At 36.3% G+C, this 26,009-nt stretch overlaps 15 non-coding genes across 15 annotated transcripts; all 15 read right to left on the bottom strand.

Moving 5' to 3' along the window:
- Positions 1-1,162: 1,162 nt before the first annotated feature.
- TRNAR-UCU (transfer RNA arginine (anticodon UCU)) lies at positions 1,163-1,252 on the bottom strand. The gene is given in 2 exon segments: positions 1,163-1,198; positions 1,216-1,252. It is a non-coding gene; the product is annotated as a tRNA-Arg (tRNA).
- Positions 1,253-4,230: 2,978 nt separating this feature from the next.
- TRNAR-UCU (transfer RNA arginine (anticodon UCU)) lies at positions 4,231-4,320 on the bottom strand. The gene is given in 2 exon segments: positions 4,231-4,266; positions 4,284-4,320. It is a non-coding gene; the product is annotated as a tRNA-Arg (tRNA).
- A 2,210-nt stretch (positions 4,321-6,530) lies between these two features.
- On the bottom strand, positions 6,531-6,620 carry TRNAR-UCU (transfer RNA arginine (anticodon UCU)). The gene is given in 2 exon segments: positions 6,531-6,566; positions 6,584-6,620. It is a non-coding gene; the product is annotated as a tRNA-Arg (tRNA).
- Positions 6,621-8,063: 1,443 nt separating this feature from the next.
- Positions 8,064-8,153, bottom strand: TRNAR-UCU (transfer RNA arginine (anticodon UCU)). Its single transcript is given in 2 exon segments — positions 8,064-8,099; positions 8,117-8,153. It is a non-coding gene; the product is annotated as a tRNA-Arg (tRNA).
- A 677-nt stretch (positions 8,154-8,830) lies between these two features.
- On the bottom strand, positions 8,831-8,920 carry TRNAR-UCU (transfer RNA arginine (anticodon UCU)). Its single transcript is given in 2 exon segments — positions 8,831-8,866; positions 8,884-8,920. It is a non-coding gene; the product is annotated as a tRNA-Arg (tRNA).
- A 2,211-nt stretch (positions 8,921-11,131) lies between these two features.
- TRNAR-UCU (transfer RNA arginine (anticodon UCU)) lies at positions 11,132-11,221 on the bottom strand. The gene is given in 2 exon segments: positions 11,132-11,167; positions 11,185-11,221. It is a non-coding gene; the product is annotated as a tRNA-Arg (tRNA).
- A 1,442-nt stretch (positions 11,222-12,663) lies between these two features.
- On the bottom strand, positions 12,664-12,753 carry TRNAR-UCU (transfer RNA arginine (anticodon UCU)). Its single transcript is given in 2 exon segments — positions 12,664-12,699; positions 12,717-12,753. It is a non-coding gene; the product is annotated as a tRNA-Arg (tRNA).
- A 2,210-nt stretch (positions 12,754-14,963) lies between these two features.
- TRNAR-UCU (transfer RNA arginine (anticodon UCU)) lies at positions 14,964-15,053 on the bottom strand. The gene is given in 2 exon segments: positions 14,964-14,999; positions 15,017-15,053. It is a non-coding gene; the product is annotated as a tRNA-Arg (tRNA).
- Positions 15,054-15,730: 677 nt separating this feature from the next.
- TRNAR-UCU (transfer RNA arginine (anticodon UCU)) lies at positions 15,731-15,820 on the bottom strand. Its single transcript is given in 2 exon segments — positions 15,731-15,766; positions 15,784-15,820. It is a non-coding gene; the product is annotated as a tRNA-Arg (tRNA).
- Positions 15,821-18,797: 2,977 nt separating this feature from the next.
- TRNAR-UCU (transfer RNA arginine (anticodon UCU)) lies at positions 18,798-18,887 on the bottom strand. The gene is given in 2 exon segments: positions 18,798-18,833; positions 18,851-18,887. It is a non-coding gene; the product is annotated as a tRNA-Arg (tRNA).
- Positions 18,888-19,564: 677 nt separating this feature from the next.
- On the bottom strand, positions 19,565-19,654 carry TRNAR-UCU (transfer RNA arginine (anticodon UCU)). Its single transcript is given in 2 exon segments — positions 19,565-19,600; positions 19,618-19,654. It is a non-coding gene; the product is annotated as a tRNA-Arg (tRNA).
- Positions 19,655-20,330: 676 nt separating this feature from the next.
- On the bottom strand, positions 20,331-20,420 carry TRNAR-UCU (transfer RNA arginine (anticodon UCU)). The gene is given in 2 exon segments: positions 20,331-20,366; positions 20,384-20,420. It is a non-coding gene; the product is annotated as a tRNA-Arg (tRNA).
- Positions 20,421-21,864: 1,444 nt separating this feature from the next.
- TRNAR-UCU (transfer RNA arginine (anticodon UCU)) lies at positions 21,865-21,954 on the bottom strand. Its single transcript is given in 2 exon segments — positions 21,865-21,900; positions 21,918-21,954. It is a non-coding gene; the product is annotated as a tRNA-Arg (tRNA).
- A 1,443-nt stretch (positions 21,955-23,397) lies between these two features.
- TRNAR-UCU (transfer RNA arginine (anticodon UCU)) lies at positions 23,398-23,487 on the bottom strand. The gene is given in 2 exon segments: positions 23,398-23,433; positions 23,451-23,487. It is a non-coding gene; the product is annotated as a tRNA-Arg (tRNA).
- A 1,443-nt stretch (positions 23,488-24,930) lies between these two features.
- On the bottom strand, positions 24,931-25,020 carry TRNAR-UCU (transfer RNA arginine (anticodon UCU)). Its single transcript is given in 2 exon segments — positions 24,931-24,966; positions 24,984-25,020. It is a non-coding gene; the product is annotated as a tRNA-Arg (tRNA).
- Positions 25,021-26,009: the final 989 nt, after the last annotated feature.

The following is a 26,009-nucleotide window of genomic DNA, read 5'->3' as shown; positions in this document are numbered from 1 at the left end:
AGTGCAGACATACAATTGGTTAACAATACAAAAACACAAAGAGAATATACCATAAATAGCTTTGAAAGAAGATTTTACTTTATATGTCGCTAGAAACAAATGTCTGAGTGTAGGGTGTCGTGTTTTTGGTCTATCTCATTTACAGCTATTATAAAGACAATGTTTCTGAAGGAAGGCTACATTAGGAAAGTGCCAAGTTTCTGGCAGTAATGTTGTATTGCTTATGAGCAATATGTTCCTGTTGCAATGGAAGGCAGACTGCTTTTGATTCAGTTGCATTCTGTATTAGATACATAGGTTCAACTTGGGTCAAATACTAAGATTAAAGCATCGGCCAAAAATAAACATTCCTCACATGCATAATGTTCCTTGTTTGAATAAGAAAGTAAAAAATTCAACGCTGGTGGGATTCGAACCCACAACCTTTGAATGACTTTGCCAATTCACTTAGAAGTCCAACGCGCTATCCATTGTGCCACAGAGCCCGATGATAATCAACTTGCGTACATTAAGGGATGATCAAAGTTTTGTCAATCCAGTGTTTACTTCACATCATATTATCAAGCCTTCTGGGATACAAGAAAGAATAATTGTTTTCTGAAACATAAAATGTCTGTAGCTAGAATCACACTTCTGTGTGAAACCTTGAACTGCACCTTTGTTCGCTTGGGGAGAAATTCAGAGAAGAGGGTATTACAGTATTTTCTTGCCAAGTGAATATGTTTGGACAACAATTCCATACCTTAATAAAAAAGAACTGGATAAAAAGTGCAGCCATACAATTGGTTAACAATACAAAAACACAAAGAGAATATACCATAAATAGCTTTGAAAGTAGATTTTATTTTATATGTCGCTAGAAACAAATGTCTGAGTGTAGGGTGTCGTGTTATTGGTCTATCTCATTTACAGCTATTATAAAGACAATGTTTCTGAAGGAAGGATACATTAGGAAAGTGCAAAGATTCTGGCAGTGATGTTGTATTGCTTATGAGCAATATGTTCCTGTTGCAATGGAAGGCAGACTGCTTTTGATTCAGTTGCATGCTGTATTAGATACATAGGTTCAACTTGGGTCAAATACTAAGATTAAAGCATCGGCCAAAAATAAACATTCCTCACATGCATAATGTTCCTTGTTTGAATAAGAAAGTAAAAAAAGCGACTCTGGTGGGATTCGAACCCACAACCTTTGAATGACTTTGCCAATTCACTTAGAAGTCCAATGCGCTATCCATTGCGCCACAGAGCCAGATGAAAATTCATTTGTGTACAGTAAGGGATGATCGAAGTTTTGTCAATCCAGTGTTTACTTCACATCACATTATCAAGCCTTCTGGGATACATGAAAGAATGATTGTTTTCTGAAACATAAAATGTCTGTAGCAAGAATCACACTTCTGTGTGAAACCTTGAACTGCACCTTTGTTCGCTTGGGGAGAAATTCAGAGAATAGGGTATTACAGTATTTTCTTGCCAAGTGAATAGGTTTGGACAACAATTCCATACCTTAATAAAAAAGAACTGGATAAAAAGTGCAGACATACAATTGGTTAACAATACAAAAACACAAAGAGAATATACCATAAATAGCTTTGAAAGAAGATTTTACTTTATATGTCGCTAGAAACAAATGTCTCAGTGTAGGGTGTCGTGTTTTTGGTCTATCTCATTTACAACTATTATAAAGACAATGTTTCTGAAGGAAGGATACATTAGGAAAGTGCCAAGTTTCTGGCAGTGATGTTGTATTGCTTATGAGCAATATGTTCCTGTTGCAATGGAAGGCAGACTGCTTTTGATTCAGTTGCATGCTGTATTAGATACATAGGTTCAACTTGGGTCAAATACTAAGATTAAAGCATCGGCCAAAAATAAACATTCCTCACATGCATAATGTTGCTTGTTTGAATAAGAAAGTAAAAAATGCTACTCTGGTGGGATTCGAACCCACAACCTTTGAATGACTTTGCCAATTTATTTAGAAGTCCAACACGCTATCCATTGCGCCACAGAGCCAGATGAAAATCCACTTGCGTACAGTAAGGGATGATCGAAGTTTTGTCAATCCAGTGTTTACTTCACATCACATTATCAAGCCTTCTGGGATACATGAAAGAATGATTGTTTTCTGAAACATAAAATGTCTGTAGCTAGAATCACACTTCTGTGTGAAACCTTGAACTGCACCTTTGTTCGCTTGGGGAGAAATTCAGAGAAGAGGGTATTACAGTATTTTCTTGCCAAGTGAATATGTTTGGACAACAATTCCATACCTTAATAAAAAAGAACTGGATAAAAAGTGCAGCCATACAATTGGTTAACAATACAAAAACACAAAGAGAATATACCATAAATAGCTTTGAAAGTAGATTTTATTTTATATGTCGCTAGAAACAAATGTCTGAGTGTAGGGTGTCGTGTTATTGGTCTATCTCATTTACAGCTATTATAAAGACAATGTTTCTGAAGGAAGGATACATTAGGAAAGTGCAAAGATTCTGGCAGTGATGTTGTATTGCTTATGAGCAATATGTTCCTGTTGCAATGGAAGGCAGACTGCTTTTGATTCAGTTGCATGCTGTATTAGATACATAGGTTCAACTTGGGTCAAATACTAAGATTAAAGCATCGGCCAAAAATAAACATTCCTCACATGCATAATGTTCCTTGTTTGAATAAGAAAGTAAAAAAAGCCACTCTGGTGGGATTCGAACCCACAACCTTTGAATGACTTTGCCAATTCACTTAGAAGTCCAATGCGCTATCCATTGCGCCACAGAGCCAGATGAAAATTCACTTGTGTACAGTAAGGGATGATCGAAGTTTTGTCAATCCAGTGTTTACTTCACATCACATTATCAAGCCTTCTGGGATACATGAAAGAATGATTGTTTTCTGAAACATAAAATGTCTGTAGCAAGAATCACACTTCTGTGTGAAACCTTGAACTGCACCTTTGTTCGCTTGGGGAGAAATTCAGAGAATAGGGTATTACAGTATTTTCTTGCCAAGTGAATAGGTTTGGACAACAATTCCATACCTTAATAAAAAAGAACTGGATAAAAAGTGCAGACATACAATTGGTTAACAATACAAAAACACAAAGAGAATATACCATAAATAGCTTTGAAAGAAGATTTTACTTTATATGTCGCTAGAAACAAATGTCTCAGTGTAGGATGTCGTGTTTTTGGTCTATCTCATTTACAGCTATTATAAAGACAATGTTTCTGAAGGAAGGCTACATTAGGAAAGTGCCAAGTTTCTGGCAGTAATGTTGTATTGCTTATGAGCAATATGTTCCTGTTGCAATGGAAGGCAGACTGCTTTTGATTCAGTTGCATTCTGTATTAGATACATAGGTTCAACTTGGGTCAAATACTAAGATTAAAGCATCGGCCAAAAATAAACATTCCTCACATGCATAATGTTCCTTGTTTGAATAAGAAAGTAAAAAATTCAACGCTGGTGGGATTCGAACCCACAACCTTTGAATGACTTTGCCAATTCACTTAGAAGTCCAACGCGCTATCCATTGTGCCACAGAGCCCGATGATAATCAACTTGCGTACATTAAGGGATGATCGAAGTTTTGTCAATCCAGTGTTTACTTCACATCATATTATCAAGCCTTCTGGGATACAAGAAAGAATAATTGTTTTCTGAAACATAAAATGTCTGTAGCTAGAATCACACTTCTGTGTGAAACCTTGAACTGCACCTTTGTTCGCTTGGGGAGAAATTCAGAGAAGAGGGTATTACAGTATTTTCTTGCCAAGTGAATATGTTTGGACAACAATTCCATACCTTAATAAAAAAGAACTGGATAAAAAGTGCAGCCATACAATTGGTTAACAATACAAAAACACAAAGAGAATATACCATAAATAGCTTTGAAAGTAGATTTTATTTTATATGTCGCTAGAAACAAATGTCTGAGTGTAGGGTGTCGTGTTATTGGTCTATCTCATTTACAGCTATTATAAAGACAATGTTTCTGAAGGAAGGATACATTAGGAAAGTGCAAAGATTCTGGCAGTGATGTTGTATTGCTTATGAGCAATATGTTCCTGTTGCAATGGAAGGCAGACTGCTTTTGATTCAGTTGCATGCTGTATTAGATACATAGGTTCAACTTGGGTCAAATACTAAGATTAAAGCATCGGCCAAAAATAAACATTCCTCACATGCATAATGTTCCTTGTTTGAATAAGAAAGTAAAAAAAGCGACTCTGGTGGGATTCGAACCCACAACCTTTGAATGACTTTGCCAATTCACTTAGAAGTCCAATGCGCTATCCATTGCGCCACAGAGCCAGATGAAAATTCATTTGTGTACAGTAAGGGATGATCGAAGTTTTGTCAATCCAGTGTTTACTTCACGTCACATTATCAAGCCTTCTGGGATACATGAAAGAATGATTGTTTTCTGAAACATAAAATGTCTGTAGCAAGAATCACACTTCTGTGTGAAACCTTGAACTGCACCTTTGTTCGCTTGGGGAGAAATTCAGAGAATAGGGTATTACAGTATTTTCTTGCCAAGTGAATAGGTTTGGACAACAATTCCATACCTTAATAAAAAAGAACTGGATAAAAAGTGCAGACATACAATTGGTTAACAATACAAAAACACAAAGAGAATATACCATAAATAGCTTTGAAAGAAGATTTTACTTTATATGTCGCTAGAAACAAATGTCTCAGTGTAGGGTGTCGTGTTTTTGGTCTATCTCATTTACAACTATTATAAAGACAATGTTTCTGAAGGAAGGATACATTAGGAAAGTGCCAAGTTTCTGGCAGTGATGTTGTATTGCTTATGAGCAATATGTTCCTGTTGCAATGGAAGGCAGACTGCTTTTGATTCAGTTGCATGCTGTATTAGATACATAGGTTCAACTTGGGTCAAATACTAAGATTAAAGCATCGGCCAAAAATAAACATTCCTCACATGCATAATGTTGCTTGTTTGAATAAGAAAGTAAAAAATGCTACTCTGGTGGGATTCAAACCCACAACCTTTGAATGACTTTGCCAATTTATTTAGAAGTCCAACACGCTATCCATTGCGCCACAGAGCCAGATGAAAATCCACTTGCGTACAGTAAGGGATGATCGAAGTTTTGTCAATCCAGTGTTTACTTCACATCACATTATCAAGCCTTCTGGGATACATGAAAGAATGATTGTTTTCTGAAACATAAAATGTCTGTAGCTAGAATCACACTTCTGTGTGAAACCTTGAACTGCACCTTTGTTCGCTTGGGGAGAAATTCAGAGAAGAGGGTATTACAGTATTTTCTTGCCAAGTGAATATGTTTGGACAACAATTCCATACCTTAATAAAAAAGAACTGGATAAAAAGTGCAGCCATACAATTGGTTAACAATACAAAAACACAAAGAGAATATACCATAAATAGCTTTGAAAGTAGATTTTATTTTATATGTCGCTAGAAACAAATGTCTGAGTGTAGGGTGTCGTGTTATTGGTCTATCTCATTTACAGCTATTATAAAGACAATGTTTCTGAAGGAAGGATACATTAGGAAAGTGCAAAGATTCTGGCAGTGATGTTGTATTGCTTATGAGCAATATGTTCCTGTTGCAATGGAAGGCAGACTGCTTTTGATTCAGTTGCATGCTGTATTAGATACATAGGTTCAACTTGGGTCAAATACTAAGATTAAAGCATCGGCCAAAAATAAACATTCCTCACATGCATAATGTTCCTTGTTTGAATAAGAAAGTAAAAAAAGCCACTCTGGTGGGATTCGAACCCACAACCTTTGAATGACTTTGCCAATTCACTTAGAAGTCCAATGCGCTATCCATTGCGCCACAGAGCCAGATGAAAATCCACTTTCGTACAGTAAGGGATGATCGAAGTTTTGTCAATCCAGTGTTTACTTCACATCATATTGTCAAGCCTTCTGGGATACATGAAAGAATGATTGTTTTCTGAAACATAAAATGTCTGTAGCAAGAATCACAGTTCGGGGTGAAACCTTGAACTGCACCTTTGTTTGCTTGGGGAGAAATTCAGAGAATAGGGTATTACAGTATTTTCTTGCCAAGTGAATTGGTTTGGACAACAATTCCATACCTTAATAAAAAAGAACTGGATAAAAAGTGCAGACATACAATTGTTAACAATACAAAAACACAAAGAGAATATACCATAAATAGCTTTGAAAGAAGATTTTACTTTATATGTCGCTAGAAACAAATGTCTGAGTGTAGGGTGTCGTGTTTTTGGTCTATCTCATTTACAGCTATTATAAAGACAATGTTTCTGAAGGAAGGATACATTAGAAAAGTGCCAAGTTTCTGGCAGTGATGTTGTATTGCTTATGAGCAATATGTTCCTGTTGCAATGGAAGGCAGACTGCTTTTGATTCAGTTGCATGCTGTATTAGATACATAGGTTCAACTTGGGTCAAATACTAAGATTAAAGCATCGGCCAAAAATAAACATTCCTCACATGCATAATGTTCCTTGTTTGAATAAGAAAGTAAAAAATGCGACTCTGGTGGGATTCAAACCCACAACCTTTGAATGACTTTGCCAATTCACTTAGAAGTCCAACGCGCTATCCATTGCGCCACAGAGCCAGATGAAAATCCACTTGAGTACAGTAAGGGATGATCGAAGTTTTGTCAATCCAGTGTTTACTTCACATCATATTATCAAGCCTTCTGTGATACAAGAAAGAATAATTGTTTTCTGAAACATAAAATGTCTGTAGAAGAATCACACTTCTGGGTGAAACCTTGAACTACACCTTTGTTCCTTTAGGGATGAATTCGGAGAATAGGGTATTACTGTATTTTCTTGCAAACTGAATACGTTTGGACAACAATTCCATACCTTAATAAAAAAGAACTGGATAAAAAGTGCAGACATACAATTGGTTAACAATACAAAAACACAAAGAGAATATACCATAAATAGCTTTGAAAGAAGATTTTACTTTATATGTCGCTAGAAACAAATGTCTGAGTGTAGGGTGTCGTGTTTTTGGTCTATCTCATTTACAGCTGTTATAAAGACCATGTTTCTGAAGGAAGGATACATTAGGAAAGTGCCAAGTTTCTGGCAGTAATGTTTTATTGCTTATCAGCAATATGTTCCTGTTGCAATGGAAGGCGGACTGCTTTTGATTCAGTTGCATGCTGTATTAGATACATAGGTTCAACTTGGGTCAAATACTAAGATTAAAGCATTGGCCAAAAATAAACATTCCTCACATGCATAATGTTGCTTGTTTGAATAAGAAAGTAAAAAATGATACTCTGGTGGGATTCTAACCCACAACCTTTGAATGACTTTGCCAATTTATTTAGAAGTCCAACGCGCTAACCATTGCGCCACAGAACCAGATGAAAATCCGCTTGCGTACAGTAAGGGATGATCGAAGTTTTGTCAATCCAGTGTTTACTTCACATCACATTATCAAGCCTTCTGGGATACATGAAAGAATGATTGTTTTCTGAAACATAAAATGTCTGTAGCTAGAATCACACTTCTGTGTGAAACCTTGAACTGCACCTTTGTTCGCTTGGGGAGAAATTCAGAGAATAGGGTATTACAGTATTTTCTTGCCAAGTGAATAGGTTTGGACAACAATTCCATACCTTAATAGAAAAGAACTGGATAAAAAGTGCAGCCATACAATTGGTTAACAATACAAAAACACAAAGAGAATATACCATAAATAGCTTTGAAAGAAGATTTTACTTTATATGTCGCTAGAAACATATGTCTGAGTGTAGGGTGTCGTGTTTTTGGTCTATCTCATTTACAGCTATTATAAAAACAATGTTTCTGAAGGAAGGATACATTAGGAAAGTGCAAAGTTTCTGGCAGTGATGTTGTATTGCTTATGAGCAATATGTTCCTGTTGCAATGGAAGGCAGACTGCTTTTGATTCAGTTGCATGCTGTATTAGATACATAGGTTCAACTTGGGTCAAATACTAAGATTAAAGCATCGGCCAAAAATAGACATTCCTCACATGCATAATGTTCCTTGTTTGAATAAGAAAGTAAAAAATGCGACTCTGGTGGGATTCGAACCCACAACCTTTGAATGACTTTGCCAATTCACTTAGAAGTCCAACGCGCTATCCATTGTGCCACAGAGCCCGATGATAATCAACTTGCGTACATTAAGGGATGATCGAAGTTTTGTCAATCCAGTGTTTACTTCACATCATATTATCAAGCCTTCTGGGATACAAGAAAGAATAATTGTTTTCTGAAACATAAAATGTCTGTAGCTAGAATCACACTTCTGTGTGAAACCTTGAACTGCACCTTTGTTCGCTTGGGGAGAAATTCAGAGAAGAGGGTATTACAGTATTTTCTTGCCAAGTGAATATGTTTGGACAACAATTCCATACCTTAATAAAAAAGAACTGGATAAAAAGTGCAGCCATACAATTGGTTAACAATACAAAAACACAAAGAGAATATACCATAAATAGCTTTGAAAGTAGATTTTATTTTATATGTCGCTAGAAACAAATGTCTGAGTGTAGGGTGTCGTGTTATTGGTCTATCTCATTTACAGCTATTATAAAGACAATGTTTCTGAAGGAAGGATACATTAGGAAAGTGCAAAGATTCTGGCAGTGATGTTGTATTGCTTATGAGCAATATGTTCCTGTTGCAATGGAAGGCAGACTGCTTTTGATTCAGTTGCATGCTGTATTAGATACATAGGTTCAACTTGGGTCAAATACTAAGATTAAAGCATCGGTCAAAAATAAACATTCCTCACATGCATAATGTTCCTTGTTTGAATAAGAAAGTAAAAAAAGCGACTCTGGTGGGATTCGAACCCACAACCTTTGAATGACTTTGCCAATTCACTTAGAAGTCCAATGCGCTATCCATTGCGCCACAGAGCCAGATGAAAATTCATTTGTGTACAGTAAGGGATGATCGAAGTTTTGTCAATCCAGTGTTTACTTCACATCACATTATCAAGCCTTCTGGGATACATGAAAGAATGATTGTTTTCTGAAACATAAAATGTCTGTAGCAAGAATCACACTTCTGTGTGAAACCTTGAACTGCACCTTTGTTCGCTTGGGGAGAAATTCAGAGAATAGGGTATTACAGTATTTTCTTGCCAAGTGAATAGGTTTGGACAACAATTCCATACCTTAATAAAAAAGAACTGGATAAAAAGTGCAGACATACAATTGGTTAACAATACAAAAACACAAAGAGAATATACCATAAATAGCTTTGAAAGAAGATTTTACTTTATATGTCGCTAGAAACAAATGTCTCAGTGTAGGGTGTCGTGTTTTTGGTCTATCTCATTTACAACTATTATAAAGACAATGTTTCTGAAGGAAGGATACATTAGGAAAGTGCCAAGTTTCTGGCAGTGATGTTGTATTGCTTATGAGCAATATGTTCCTGTTGCAATGGAAGGCAGACTGCTTTTGATTCAGTTGCATGCTGTATTAGATACATAGGTTCAACTTGGGTCAAATACTAAGATTAAAGCATCGGCCAAAAATAAACATTCCTCACATGCATAATGTTGCTTGTTTGAATAAGAAAGTAAAAAATGCTACTCTGGTGGGATTCGAACCCACAACCTTTGAATGACTTTGCCAATTTATTTAGAAGTCCAACACGCTATCCATTGCGCCACAGAGCCAGATGAAAATCCACTTGCGTACAGTAAGGGATGATCGAAGTTTTGTCAATCCAGTGTTTACTTCACATCACATTATCAAGCCTTCTGGGATACATGAAAGAATGATTGTTTTCTGAAACATAAAATGTCTGTAGCTAGAATCACACTTCTGTGTGAAACCTTGAACTGCACCTTTGTTCGCTTGGGGAGAAATTCAGAGAAGAGGGTATTACAGTATTTTCTTGCCAAGTGAATATGTTTGGACAACAATTCCATACCTTAATAAAAAAGAACTGGATAAAAAGTGCAGCCATACAATTGGTTAACAATACAAAAACACAAAGAGAATATACCATAAATAGCTTTGAAAGTAGATTTTATTTTATATGTCGCTAGAAACAAATGTCTGAGTGTAGGGTGTCGTGTTATTGGTCTATCTCATTTACAGCTATTATAAAGACAATGTTTCTGAAGGAAGGATACATTAGGAAAGTGCAAAGATTCTGGCAGTGATGTTGTATTGCTTATGAGCAATATGTTCCTGTTGCAATGGAAGGCAGACTGCTTTTGATTCAGTTGCATGCTGTATTAGATACATAGGTTCAACTTGGGTCAAATACTAAGATTAAAGCATCGGCCAAAAATAAACATTCCTCACATGCATAATGTTCCTTGTTTGAATAAGAAAGTAAAAAAAGCCACTCTGGTGGGATTCGAACCCACAACCTTTGAATGACTTTGCCAATTCACTTAGAAGTCCAATGCGCTATCCATTGCGCCACAGAGCCAGATGAAAATTCACTTGTGTACAGTAAGGGATGATCGAAGTTTTGTCAATCCAGTGTTTACTTCACATCACATTATCAAGCCTTCTGGGATACATGAAAGAATGATTGTTTTCTGAAACATAAAATGTCTGTAGCAAGAATCACACTTCTGTGTGAAACCTTGAACTGCACCTTTGTTCGCTTGGGGAGAAATTCAGAGAATAGGGTATTACAGTATTTTCTTGCCAAGTGAATAGGTTTGGACAACAATTCCATACCTTAATAAAAAAGAACTGGATAAAAAGTGCAGACATACAATTGGTTAACAATACAAAAACACAAAGAGAATATACCATAAATAGCTTTGAAAGAAGATTTTACTTTATATGTCGCTAGAAACAAATGTCTCAGTGTAGGATGTCGTGTTTTTGGTCTATCTCATTTACAACTATTATAAAGACAATGTTTCTGAAGGAAGGATACATTAGGAAAGTGCCAAGTTTCTGGCAGTGATGTTGTATTGCTTATGAGCAATATGTTCCTGTTGCAATGGAAGGCAGACTGCTTTTGATTCAGTTGCATGCTGTATTAGATACACAGGTTCAACTTGGGTAAAATACTAAGATTAAAGCATCGGCCAAAAATAAACATTCCTCACATGCATAATGTTCCTTGTTTGAATTAGAAAGTAAAAAATGCGACTCTGGTGGGATTCGAACCCACAACCTTTGAATGACTTTGCCAATTCTCTTAGAAGTCCAACACGCTATCCATTGCGCCACAGAGCCAGATGAAAATCCACTTGCGTACAGTAAGGGATGATCGAAGTTTTGTCAATCCAGTGTTTACTTCACATCATATTATCAAGCCTTCTGGGATACATGAAAGAATGATTGTTTTCTGAAACATAAGATGTCTGTAGCAAGAATCACAGTTCGGGGTGAAACCTTGAACTGCACCTTTGTTCGCTTGGGGAGAAATTCAGAGAATAGGGTATTACAGTATTTTCTTGCCAAGTGAATTGGTTTGGACAACAATTCCATACCTTAATAAAAAAGAACTGGATAACAAGTGCAGACATACAATTGGTTAACAATACAAAAACACAAAGAGAATATACCATAAATAGCTTTGAAAGAAGATTTTACTTTATATGTCGCTACAAACAAATGTCTGAGTGTAGGGTGTCGTGTTTTGGTCTATCTCATTTACAGCTATTATAAAGACAATGTTTCTGAAGGAAGGATACATTAGAAAAGTGCCAAGTTTCTGGCAGTGATGTTGTATTGCTCATGAGCAATATGTTCCTGTTGCAATGGAAGGCAGACTGCTTTTGATTCAGTTGCATGCTGTATTAGATACATAGGTTCAACTTGGGTCAAATACTAAGATTAAAGCATCGGCCAAAAATAGACATTCCTCACATGCATAATGTTACTTGTTTGAATAAGAAAGTAAAAAATGCGACTCAGGTGGGATTCAAACCCACAACCTTTGAATGACTTTGCAAATTCACTTAGAAGTCCAACACGCTATCCATTGCGCCACAGAGCCAGATAAAAAACCACTTGCGTACAGTAAGGGATGAACCAAGTTTTGTCAATCCAGTGTTTACTTCACATCACATTATCAAGCCTTCTGGGATACATGAAAGAATGATTGTTTTCTGAAACATAAAATGTCTGTAGCAAGAATCACACTTCTTTGTGAAACCTTGAACTGCACCTTTGTTCGCTTGGGGAGAAATTCAGAGAATAGGGTATTACAGTATTTTCTTGCCAAGTGAATTGGTTTGGACAACAATTCCATACCTTAATAAAAAAGAACTGGATAAAAAGTGCAGACATACAATTGGTTAACAATACAAAAACACAAAGAGAATATACCATAAATAGCATTGAAAGAAGATTTTACTTTATATGTCGCTAGAAACAAATGTCTGAGTGTAGAGTGTCGTGTTTTTGGTCTATCTCATTTACAGCTATTATAAAGACAATGTTTCTGAAGGAAGGATACATTAGGAAAGTGCCAAGTTTCTGGCAGTAATGTTTTATTGCTTATGAGCAATATGTTCCTGTTGCAATGGAAGCAGACTGCTTTTGATTCAGTTGCATGCTGTATTAGATACATAGGTTCAACTTGGGTCAAATACTAAGATTAAAGCATCGGCCAAAAATAAACATTCCTCACATGCATAATGTTCCTTGTTCGAATAAGAAAGTAAAAAATGCGACTCTGGTGGGATTCAAACCCACAACCTTTGAATGACTTTGCCAAATCACTTAGAAGTCCAACGCGCTATCCATTGCGCCACAGAGCCAGATGAAAATCCCCTTGCCTACAGTAAGGGATGATCGAAGTTTTGTCAATCCAGTGTTTACTTCACATCATATTATCAAGCCTTCTGGGATACATGAAAGAATGATTGTTTTATGAAACATTAAATGTCTGTAGCAAGAATCACAGTTCGGGGTGAAACCTTGAACTGCACCTTTGTTCGCTTGGGGAGAAATTCAGAGAATAGGGTATTACAGTATTTTCTTTCCAAGTGAATTGGTTTGGACAACAATTTCATACCTTAATAAAAAAGAACTGGATAAAAAGTGCCGACATACAATTGGTTAACAATACAAAAACACAAAGAGAATATACCATAAATAGCTTTGAAAGAAGATTTTACTTTATATGTCGCTAGAAACAAATGTCTGAGTGTAGGGTGTCGTGTTTTTGGTCTATCTCCTTTACAGCTATTATAAAGACAATGTTTCTGAAGGAAGGATGCATTAGAAAAGTGCCAAGTTTCTGGCAGTGATGTTGTATTGCTTATGAGCAATATGTTCCTGTTGCAATGGAAGGCAGACTGCTTTTGATACAGTTGCATGCTGTATTAGATACATAGGTTCAACTTGGGTCAAATACTAAGATTAAAGCATCGGCCAAAAATAAACATTCCTCACATGCATAATGTTCCTTGTTTGAATTAGAAAGTAAAAAATGCGACTCTGGTGGGATTCGAACACACCACCTTTGAAGGACTTTGCCAATGTACTTAGATGTCCAACACGCTATCCATTGCGCCACAGAGCCAGATGAAAATCCACTTGCGTACAGTAAGGGATGATCGAAGTTTTGTCAATCCAGTGTTTACTTCACATCACATTATCAAGCCTTCTGGGATACATGAAAGAATGATTGTTTTCTGAAACATAAAATGTCTGTAGCAAGAATCACACTTCTGTGTGAAACCTTGAACTGCACCTTTGTTCGCTTGGGGAGAAATTCAGAGAATAGGGTATTACAGTATTTTCTTGCCAAGTGAATAGGTTTGGACAACAATTCCATACCTTAATAAAAAAGAACTGGATACAAAGTGCAGACATACAATTGGTTAACAATACAAAAACACAAAGAGAATATACCATAAATAGCTTTGAAAGAAGATTTTACTTTATATGTCGCTAGAAACAAATGTCTGAGTGTAGGGTGTCGTGTTTTTGGTCTATCTCATTTACAGCTATTATAAAGACAATGTTTCTGAAGGAAGGCTACATTAGGAAAGTGCCAAGTTTCTGGCAGTAATGTTGTATTGCTTATGAGCAATATGTTCCTGTTGCAATGGAAGGCAGACTGCTTTTGATTCAGTTGCATGCTGTATTAGATACATAGGTTCAACTTGGGTCAAATACTAGGATTAAAGCATCGGCCAAAAATAAACTTTCCTCACATGCATAATGTTCCTTGTTTGAATAAGAAAGTAAAAAATTCAACTCTGGTGGGATTCGAACCCACAACCTTTGAATGACTTTGCCAATTCACTTAGAAGTCCAACGCGCTATCCATTGTGCCACAGAGCCCGATGATAATCAACTTGCGTACATTAAGGGATGATCGAAGTTTTGTCAATCCAGTGTTTACTTCACATCATATTATCAAGCCTTCTGGGATACAAGAAAGAATAATTGTTTTCTGAAACATAAAATGTCTGTAGAAGAATCACACTTCTGGGTGAAACCTTGAACTACACCTTTGTTCCTTTAGGGATAAATTCGGAGAATAGGGTATTACTGTATTTTCTTGCAAACTGAATACATTTGGACAACAATTCCATACCTTAATAAAAAAGAACTGGATAAAAAGTGCAGCCATACAATTGGTTAACAATACAAAAACACAAAGAGAATATACCATAAATAGCTTTGAAAGAATATTTTACTTTATATGTCGCTAGAAACAAATGTCTGAGTGTAGGGTGTTGTGTTTTTGGTCTATCTCATTTACAGCTATTATAAAGACAATGTTTCTGAAGGAAGGATACATTAGGAAAGTGCAAAGTTTCTGGCAGTGATGTTGTATTGCTTATGAGCAATATGTTCCTGTTGCAATGGAAGGCAGACTGCTTTTGATTCAGTTGCATGCTGTATTAGATACATAGGTTCAACTTGGGTCAAATACTAAGATTAAAGCATCGGCCAAAAATAGACATTCCTCACATGCATAATGTTCCTTGTTTGAATAAGAAAGTAAAAAATGCGACTCTGGTGGGATTCAAACCCACAACCTTTGAATGACTTTGCAAATTCACTTAGAAGTCCAACGCGCTATCCATTGCGCCACAGAGCCAGATAAAAATCCACTTGCGTACAGTAAGGGATGATCGAAGTTTTGTCAATCCAGTGTTTACTTCACATCACATTATCAAGCCTTCTGGGATACATGAAAGAATGATTGTTTTCTGAAACATAAAATGTCTGTAGCAAGAATCACACTTCTTTGTGAAACCTTGAACTGCACCTTTGTTCGCTTGGGGAGAAATTCAGAGAATAGGGTATTACAGTATTTTCCTGCCAAGTGAATTGGTTTGGACAACAATTCCATACCTTAATAAAAAAGAACTGGATAAAAAGTGCAGACATACAATTGGTTAACAATACAAAAACACAAAGAGAATATACCATAAATAGCTTTGAAAGAAGATTTTACTTTATATGTCGCTAGAAACAAATGTCTGAGTGTAGGGTGTCGTGTTTTTGGTCTATCTCATTTACAGCTATTATAAAGACAATGTTTCTGAAGGAAGGATACATTAGGAAAGTGCCAAGTTTGTGGCAGTAATGTTGTATTGCTTATGAGCAATATGTTCCTGTTGCAATGGAAGGCAGACTGCTTTCGATTCAGTTGCATGCTGTATTAGATACATAGGTTCAACTTGGGTCAAATACTAAGATTAAAGCATCGGCCAAAAATAAACATTCCTCACATGCATAATGTTCCTTGTTTGAATAAGAAAGTAAAAAATTCGACTCTGGTGGGATTCGAACCCACAACCTTTAAATGACTTTGCCAATTCACTTAGAAGTCCAATGCGCTATCCATTGCGCCACAGAGCCAGATAAAATTCCACTTTCGTACAGTAAGGGATGATCGAAGTTTTGTCAATCCAGTGTTTACTTCACATCATATTGTCAAGCCTTCTGGGATACATGAAAGAATGATTGTTTTCTGAAACATAAAATGTCTGTAGCAAGAATCACAGTTCGGGGTGAAACCTTGAACTGCACCTTTGTTTGCTTGGGGAGAAATTCAGAGAATAGGGTATTACAGTATTTTCTTGCCAAGTGAATTGGTTTGGACAACAATTCCATACCTTAATAAAAAAGAACTGGATAAAAAGTGCAGACATACAATTGTTAACAATACAAAAACACAAAGAGAATATACCATAAATAGCTTTGAAAGAAGATTTTACTTTATATGTCGCTAGAAACAAATGTCTGAGTGTAGGGTGTCGTGTTTTTGGTCTATCTCATTTACAGCTATTATAAAGACAATGTTTCTGAAGGAAGGATACATTAGAAAAGTGCCAAGTTTCTGGCAGTGATGTTGTATTGCTTATGAGCAATATGTTCCTGTTGCAATGGAAGGCAGACTGCTTTTGATTCAGTTGCATGCTGTATTAGATACATAGGTTCAACTTGGGTCAAATACTAAGATTAAAGCATCGGCCAAAAATAAACATTCCTCACATGCATAATGTTCCTTGTTCGAATAAGAAAGTAAAAAATGCGACACTGGTGGGATTCAAACCCACAACCTTTGAATGACTTTGCCAAATCACTTAGAAGTCCAATGCGCTATCCATTGCGCCACAGAGCCAGATGAAAATCCACTTGCCTACAGTAAGGGATGATCGAAGTTTTGTCAATCCAGTGTTTACTTCACATCATATTATCAAGCCTTCTGGGATACATGAAAGAATGATTGTTTTATGAAACATTAAATGTCTGTAGCAAGAATCACAGTTCGGGGTGAAACCTTGAACTGCACCTTTGTTCGCTTGGGGAGAAATTCAGAGAATAGGGTATTACAGTATTTTCTTTCCAAGTGAATTGGTTTGGACAACAATTTCATACCTTAATAAAAAAGAACTGGATAAAAAGTGCCGACATACAATTGGTTAACAATACAAAAACACAAAGAGAATATACCATAAATAGCTTTGAAAGAAGATTTTACTTTATATGTCGCTAGAAACAAATGTCTGAGTGTAGGGTGTCGTGTTTTTGGTCTATCTCCTTTACAGCTATTATAAAGACAATGTTTCTGAAGGAAGGATGCATTAGAAAAGTGCCAAGTTTCTGGCAGTGATGTTGTATTGCTTATGAGCAATATGTTCCTGTTGCAATGGAAGGCAGACTGCTTTTGATACAGTTGCATGCTGTATTAGATACATAGGTTCAACTTGGGTCAAATACTAAGATTAAAGCATCGGCCAAAAATAAACATTCCTCACATGCATAATGTTCCTTGTTTGAATTAGAAAGTAAAAAATGCGACTCTGGTGGGATTCGAACCCACCACCTTTGAAGGACTTTGCCAATGTACTTAGAAGTCCAACACGCTATCCATTGCGCCACAGAGCCAGATGAAAATCCACTTGCGTACAGTAAGGGATGATCGAAGTTTTGTCAATCCAGTGTTTACTTCACATCACATTATCAAGCCTTCTGGGATACATGAAAGAATGATTGTTTTCTGAAACATAAAATGTCTGTAGCAAGAATCACACTTCTGTGTGAAACCTTGAACTGCACCTTTGTTCGCTTGGGGAGAAATTCAGAGAATAGGGTATTACAGTATTTTCTTGCCAAGTGAATAGGTTTGGACAACAATTCCATACCTTAATAAAAAAGAACTGGATACAAAGTGCAGACATACAATTGGTTAACAATACAAAAACACAAAGAGAATATACCATAAATAGCTTTGAAAGAAGATTTTACTTTATATGTCGCTAGAAACAAATGTCTGAGTGTAGGGTGTCGTGTTTTTGGTCTATCTCATTTACAGCTATTATAAAGACAATGTTTCTGAAGGAAGGCTACATTAGGAAAGTGCCAAGTTTCTGGCAGTAATGTTGTATTGCTTATGAGCAATATGTTCCTGTTGCAATGGAAGGCAGACTGCTTTTGATTCAGTTGCATGCTGTATTAGATACATAGGTTCAACTTGGGTCAAATACTAGGATTAAAGCATCGGCCAAAAATAAACTTTCCTCACATGCATAATGTTCCTTGTTTGAATAAGAAAGTAAAAAATTCAACTCTGGTGGGATTCGAACCCACAACCTTTGAATGACTTTGCCAATTCACTTAGAAGTCCAACGCGCTATCCATTGTGCCACAGAGCCCTATGATAATCAACTTGCGTACATTAAGGGATGATCGAAGTTTTGTCAATCCAGTGTTTACTTCACATCATATTATCAAGCCTTCTGGGATACAAGAAAGAATAATTGTTTTCTGAAACATAAAATGTCTGTAGAAGAATCACACTTCTGGGTGAAACCTTGAACTACACCTTTGTTCCTTTAGGGATAAATTCGGAGAATAGGGTATTACTGTATTTTCTTGCAAACTGAATACATTTGGACAACAATTCCATACCTTAATAAAAAAAGAACTGGATAAAAAGTGCAGCCATACAATTGGTTAACAATACAAAAACACAAAGAGAATATACCATAAATAGCTTTGAAAGAATATTTTACTTTATATGTCGCTAGAAACAAATGTCTGAGTGTAGGGTGTTGTGTTTTTGGTCTATCTCATTTACAGCTATTATAAAGACAATGTTTCTGAAGGAAGGATACATTAGGAAAGTGCAAAGTTTCTGGCAGTGATGTTGTATTGCTTATGAGCAATATGTTCCTGTTGCAATGGAAGGCAGACTGCTTTTGATTCAGTTGCATGCTGTATTAGATACATAGGTTCAACTTGGGTCAAATACTAAGATTAAAGCATCGGCCAAAAATAGACATTCCTCACATGCATAATGTTCCTTGTTTGAATAAGAAAGTAAAAAATGCGACTCTGGTGGGATTCAAACCCACAACCTTTGAATGACTTTGCAAATTCACTTAGAAGTCCAACGCGCTATCCATTGCGCCACAGAGCCAGATAAAAATCCACTTGCGTACAGTAAGGGATGACCGAAGTTTTGTCAATCCAGTGTTTACTTCACATCACATTATCAAGCCTTCTGGGATACATGAAAGAATGATTGTTTTCTGAAACATAAAATGTCTGTAGCAAGAATCACACTTCTTTGTGAAACCTTGAACTGCACCTTTGTTCGCTTGGGGAGAAATTCAGAGAATAGGGTATTACAGTATTTTCTTGCCAAGTGAATAGGTTTGGACAACAATTCCATACCTTAATAAAAAAGAACTGGATAAAAAGTGCAGACATACAATTGGTTAACAATACAAAAACACAAAGAGAATATACCATAAATAGCTTTGAAAGAAGATTTTATTTTATATGTCGCTAGAAACAAATGTCTGAGTGTAGGGTGTCGTGTTTTTGGTCTATCTCATTTACAGCTATTATAAAGACAATGTTTCTGAAGGAAGGATACATTAGGAAAGTGCCAAGTTTGTGGCAGTAATGTTGTATTGCTTATGAGCAATATGTTCCTGTTGCAATGGAAGGCAGACTGCCTTTGATTCAGTTGCATGCTGTATTAGATACATAGGTTCAACTTGGGTCAAATACTAAGATTAAAGCATCGGCCAAAAATAAACATTCCTCACATGCATAATGTTCCTTGTTTGAATAAGAAAGTAAAAAATGCGACTCTGGTGGGATTCGAACCCACAACCTTTGAATGACTTTGCCACTTCACTTAGAAGTCCAATGCGCTATCCCTTGCGCCACAGAGCCAGATAAACATCCACTTGCATACATTAAGGGATGATCGAAGTTTTGTCAATCCAGTGTTTACTTCACATCATATTATCAAGCCTTCTGGAATACAAGAAAGAATAATTGTTTTCTGAAACATAAAATGTCTGTAGAAGAATCACACTTCTGGGTGAAACCTTGAACTACACCTTTGTTCCTTTAGGGATAAATTCGGAGAATAGGGTATTACTGTATTTTCTTGTAAACTGAATACGTTTGGACAACAATTCCATACCTTAATAGAAAAGAACTGGATAAAAAGTGCAGCCATACAATTGGTTAACAATACAAAAACACAAAGAGAATATACCATAAATAGCTTTGAAAGAAGATTTTACTTTATATGTCGCTAGAAACAAATGTCTGAGTGTAGGGTGTCGTGTTTTTGGTCTATCTCATTTACAGCTATTATAAAGACAATGTTTCTGAAGGAAGGATACATTAGGAAAGTGCAAAGTTTCTGGCAGTGATGTTGTATTGCTTATGAGCAATATGTTCCTGTTGCAATGGAAGGCAGACTGCTTTTGATTCAGTTGCATGCTGTATTAGATACATAGGTTCAACTTGGGTCAAATACTAAGATTAAAGCATCGGCCAAAAATAGACATTCCTCACATGCATAATGTTCCTTGTTTGAATAAGAAAGTAAAAAATGCGACTCTGGTGGGATTCAAACCCACAACCTTTGAATGACTTTGCAAATTCACTTAGAAGTCCAACGCGCTATCCATTGCGCCACAGAGCCAGATAAAAATCCACTTGCGTACAGTAAGGGATGATCGAAGTTTTGTCAATCCAGTGTTTACTTCACATCACATTATCAAGCCTTCTGGGATACATGAAAGAATGATTGTTTTCTGAAACATAAAATGTCTGTAGCAAGAATCACACTTCTTTGTGAAACCTTGAACTGCACCTTTGTTCGCTTGGGGAGAAATTCAGAGAATAGGGTATTACAGTATTTTCTTGCCAAGTGAATTGGTTTGGACAACAATTCCATACCTTAATAAAAAAGAACTGGATAAAAAGTGCAGACATACAATTGGTTAACAATACAAAAACACAAAGAGAATATACCATAAATAGCTTTGAAAGAAGATTTTACTTTATATGTCGCTAGAAACAAATGTCTGAGTGTAGGGTGTCGTGTTTTTGGTCTATCTCATTTACAGCTATTATAAAGACAATGTTTCTGAAGGAAGGATACATTAGGAAAGTGCCAAGTTTGTGGCAGTAATGTTGTATTGCTTATGAGCAATATGTTCCTGTTGCAATGGAAGGCAGACTGCTTTCGATTCAGTTGCATGCTGTATTAGATACATAGGTTCAACTTGGGTCAAATACTAAGATTAAAGCATCGGCCAAAAATAAACATTCCTCACATGCATAATGTTCCTTGTTTGAATAAGAAAGTAAAAAATTCGACTCTGGTGGGATTCGAACCCACAACCTTTAAATGACTTTGCCAATTCACTTAGAAGTCCAATGCGCTATCCATTGTGCCACAGAGCCCGATGATAATCAACTTGCGTACATTAAGGGATGATCGAAGTTTTGTCAATCCAGTGTTTACTTCACATCATATTATCAAGCCTTCTGGGATACAAGAAAGAATAATTGTTTTCTGAAACATAAAATGTCTGTAGAAGAATCACACTTCTGGGTGAAACCTTGAACTACACCTTTGTTCCTTTAGGGATAAATTCGGAGAATAGGGTATTACTGTATTTTCTTGCAAACTGAATACATTTGGACAACAATTCCATACCTTAATAAAAAAAGAACTGGATAAAAAGTGCAGCCATACAATTGGTTAACAATACAAAAACACAAAGAGAATATACCATAAATAGCTTTGAAAGAATATTTTACTTTATATGTCGCTAGAAACAAATGTCTGAGTGTAGGGTGTTGTGTTTTTGGTCTATCTCATTTACAGCTATTATAAAGACAATGTTTCTGAAGGAAGGATACATTAGGAAAGTGCAAAGTTTCTGGCAGTGATGTTGTATTGCTTATGAGCAATATGTTCCTGTTGCAATGGAAGGCAGACTGCTTTTGATTCAGTTGCATGCTGTATTAGATACATAGGTTCAACTTGGGTCAAATACTAAGATTAAAGCATCGGCCAAAAATAGACATTCCTCACATGCATAATGTTCCTTGTTTGAATAAGAAAGTAAAAAATGCGACTCTGGTGGGATTCAAACCCACAACCTTTGAATGACTTTGCAAATTCACTTAGAAGTCCAACGCGCTATCCATTGCGCCACAGAGCCAGATAAAAATCCACTTGCGTACAGTAAGGGATGACCGAAGTTTTGTCAATCCAGTGTTTACTTCACATCACATTATCAAGCCTTCTGGGATACATGAAAGAATGATTGTTTTCTGAAACATAAAATGTCTGTAGCAAGAATCACACTTCTTTGTGAAACCTTGAACTGCACCTTTGTTCGCTTGGGGAGAAATTCAGAGAATAGGGTATTACAGTATTTTCTTGCCAAGTGAATAGGTTTGGACAACAATTCCATACCTTAATAAAAAAGAACTGGATAAAAAGTGCAGACATACAATTGGTTAACAATACAAAAACACAAAGAGAATATACCATAAATAGCTTTGAAAGAAGATTTTATTTTATATGTCGCTAGAAACAAATGTCTGAGTGTAGGGTGTCGTGTTTTTGGTCTATCTCATTTACAGCTATTATAAAGACAATGTTTCTGAAGGAAGGATACATTAGGAAAGTGCCAAGTTTGTGGCAGTAATGTTGTATTGCTTATGAGCAATATGTTCCTGTTGCAATGGAAGGCAGACTGCCTTTGATTCAGTTGCATGCTGTATTAGATACATAGGTTCAACTTGGGTCAAATACTAAGATTAAAGCATCGGCCAAAAATAAACATTCCTCACATGCATAATGTTCCTTGTTTGAATAAGAAAGTAAAAAATGCGACTCTGGTGGGATTCGAACCCACAACCTTTGAATGACTTTGCCACTTCACTTAGAAGTCCAATGGGCTATCCCTTGCGCCACAGAGCCAGATAAACATCCACTTGCATACATTAAGGGATGATCGAAGTTTTGTCAATCCAGTGTTTACTTCACATCATATTATCAAGCCTTCTGGAATACAAGAAAGAATAATTGTTTTCTGAAACATAAAATGTCTGTAGAAGAATCACACTTCTGGGTGAAACCTTGAACTACACCTTTGTTCCTTTAGGGATAAATTCGGAGAATAGGGTATTACTGTATTTTCTTGTAAACTGAATACGTTTGGACAACAATTCCATACCTTAATAGAAAAGAACTGGATAAAAAGTGCAGCCATACAATTGGTTAACAATACAAAAACACAAAGAGAATATACCATAAATAGCTTTGAAAGAAGATTTTACTTTATATGTCGCTAGAAACAAATGTCTGAGTGTAGGGTGTCGTGTTTTTGGTCTATCTCATTTACAGCTATTATAAAGACAATGTTTCTGAAGGAAGGATACATTAGGAAAGTGCAAAGTTTCTGGCAGTGATGTTGTATTGCTTATGAGCAATATGTTCCTGTTGCAATGGAAGGCAGACTGCTTTTGATTCAGTTGCATGCTGTATTAGATACATAGGTTCAACTTGGGTCAAATACTAAGATTAAAGCATCGGCCAAAAATAGACATTCCTCACATGCATAATGTTCCTTGTTTGAATAAGAAAGTAAAAAATGCGACTCTGGTGGGATTCAAACCCACAACCTTTGAATGACTTTGCAAATTCACTTAGAAGTCCAACGCGCTATCCATTGCGCCACAGAGCCAGATAAAAATCCACTTGCGTACAGTAAGGGATGATCGAAGTTTTGTCAATCCAGTGTTTACTTCACATCACATTATCAAGCCTTCTGGGATACATGAAAGAATGATTGTTTTCTGAAACATAAAATGTCTGTAGCAAGAATCACACTTCTTTGTGAAACCTTGAACTGCACCTTTGTTCGCTTGGGGAGAAATTCAGAGAATAGGGTATTACAGTATTTTCTTGCCAAGTGAATTGGTTTGGACAACAATTCCATACCTTAATAAAAAAGAACTGGATAAAAAGTGCAGACATACAATTGGTTAACAATACAAAAACACAAAGAGAATATACCATAAATAGCTTTGAAAGAAGATTTTACTTTATATGTCGCTAGAAACAAATGTCTGAGTGTAGGGTGTCGTGTTTTTGGTCTATCTCATTTACAGCTATTATAAAGACAATGTTTCTGAAGGAAGTATACATTAGGAAAGTGCTAAGTTTGTGGCAGTAATGTTGTATTGCTTATGAGCAATATGTTCCTGTTGCAATGGAAGGCAGACTGCTTTCGATTCAGTTGCATGCTGTATTAGATACATAGGTTCAACTTGGGTCAAATACTAAGATTAAAGCATCGGCCAAAAATAAACATTCCTCACATGCATAATGTTCCTTGTTTGAATAAGAAAGTAAAAAATTCGACTCAGATGGGATTCGAACCCACAACCTTTAAATGACTTTGCCAATTCACTTAGAAGTCCAATGCGCTATCCATTGCGCCACAGAGCCAGATAAAATTCCACTTTCGTACAGTAAGGGATGATCGAAGTTTTGTCAATCCAGTGTTTACTTCACATCATATTGTCAAGCCTTCTGGGATACATGAAAGAATGATTGTTTTCTGAAACATAAAATGTCTGTAGCAAGAATCACAGTTCGGGGTGAAACCTTGAACTGCACCTTTGTTTGCTTGGGGAGAAATTCAGAGAATAGGGTATTACAGTATTTTCTTGCCAAGTGAATTGGTTTGGACAACAATTCCATACCTTAATAAAAAAGAACTGGATAAAAAGTGCAGACATACAATTGTTAACAATACAAAAACACAAAGAGAATATACCATAAATAGCTTTGAAAGAAGATTTTACTTTATATGTCGCTAGAAACAAATGTCTGAGTGTAGGGTGTCGTGTTTTTGGTCTATCTCATTTACAGCTATTATAAAGACAATGTTTCTGAAGGAAGGATACATTAGAAAAGTGCCAAGTTTCTGGCAGTGATGTTGTATTGCTTATGAGCAATATGTTCCTGTTGCAATGGAAGGCAGACTGCTTTTGATTCAGTTGCATGCTGTATTAGATACATAGGTTCAACTTGGGTCAAATACTAAGATTAAAGCATCGGCCAAAAATAAACATTCCTCACATGCATAATGTTCCTTGTTTGAATAAGAAAGTAAAAAATGCGACTCTGGTGGGATTCGAACCCACAACCTTTGAATGACTTTGCCAATTCACTTAGAAGTCCAACGCGCTATCCATTGCGCCACAGAGCCAGATGAAAATCCACTTGAGTACAGTAAGGGATGATCGAAGTTTTGTCAATCCAGTGTTTACTTCACATCATATTATCAAGCCTTCTGTGATACAAGAAAGAATAATTGTTTTCTGAAACATAAAATGTCTGTAGAAGAATCACACTTCTGGGTGAAACCTTGAACTACACCTTTGTTCCTTTAGGGATGAATTCGGAGAATAGGGTATTACTGTATTTTCTTGCAAACTGAATACGTTTGGACAACAATTCCATACCTTAATAAAAAAGAACTGGATAAAAAGTGCAGACATACAATTGGTTAACAATACAAAAACACAAAGAGAATATACCATAAATAGCTTTGAAAGAAGATTTTACTTTATATGTCGCTAGAAACAAATGTCTGAGTGTAGGGTGTCGTGTTTTTGGTCTATCTCATTTACAGCTGTTATAAAGACCATGTTTCTGAAGGAAGGATACATTAGGAAAGTGCCAAGTTTCTGGCAGTAATGTTTTATTGCTTATCAGCAATATGTTCCTGTTGCAATGGAAGGCGGACTGCTTTTGATTCAGTTGCATGCTGTATTAGATACATAGGTTCAACTTGGGTCAAATACTAAGATTAAAGCATCGGCCAAAAATAGACATTCCTCACATGCATAATGTTCCTTGTTTGAATAAGAAAGTAAAAAATGCGACTCTGGTGGGATTCAAACCCACAACCTTTGAATGACTTTGCAAATTCACTTAGAAGTCCAACACGCTATCCATTGCGCCACAGAGCCAGATAAAAATCCACTTGCGTACAGTAAGGGATGATCGAAGTTTTGTCAATCCAGTGTTTACTTCACATCACATTATCAAGCCTTCTGGGATACATGAAAGAATGATTGTTTTCTGAAACATAAAATGTCTGTAGCAAGAATCACACTTCTTTGTGAAACCTTGAACTGCACCTTTGTTCGCTTGGGGAGAAATTCAGAGAATAGGGTATTACAGTATTTTCTT

The sequence above is a fragment of the Ambystoma mexicanum genome, assembly GCF_040938575.1.
Source record: "Ambystoma mexicanum isolate Mex_15411 chromosome 12 unlocalized genomic scaffold, UKY_AmexF1_1 Mex_chr12_unloc.1, whole genome shotgun sequence".
NCBI classification, from domain to species: Eukaryota; Metazoa; Chordata; class Amphibia; order Caudata; family Ambystomatidae; genus Ambystoma; species Ambystoma mexicanum.
The sequence above is the reverse complement of the archived record's forward strand: the minus strand, read 5'-3'. Positions and strand labels throughout refer to the sequence as shown.